This window comes from Cucurbita moschata, unplaced genomic scaffold, assembly GCF_002738365.1.
Source record: "Cucurbita moschata cultivar Rifu unplaced genomic scaffold, Cmos_1.0 Cmo_Scf00002, whole genome shotgun sequence".
NCBI lineage: Eukaryota > Viridiplantae > Streptophyta > Magnoliopsida > Cucurbitales > Cucurbitaceae > Cucurbita > Cucurbita moschata.
Window position 1 is genome coordinate 4,005,054 of NW_019268518.1, and position 469 is coordinate 4,005,522.

Here is a 469-nt window from a genome sequence, read left to right on the forward strand (position 1 = left end):
TGATGATGATAATGATGTTTGAATTTTATGAGATTTTAGTTGATTTTATGAGATTTTAGTTATTTGATGATGATAATGATGTTTGAATTTTATGAGATTTTAGTTGATTTTATGAGATTTTAGTTATTGATGTAATTAAGTAAAATTTATTAAAATAATTGAAAAAAAAGAACAACCTAGCTCGGTTTGAACACAGGTTCCACTGCGGAAAACCCCTCGCTACACAAGTCGTCAAAGGGTGATTCAGGCTGACAAGCACCATGACTGCATATTCAATCGAGCACATGTGACTGAGAACTCACATTTGAGAATTTCTAGTTTGGTTGGATTATGAATCTATTCGAGGTACTTGTAGAGAATTTCTAGTTAATCAAATTAATTAATAAACAAAATAATTTGAAAATACTAATTAGGCTAAAAATAACAATTAAAACAGAATTTAAAAAAAAAAAAAAAGTGTAATCCAATA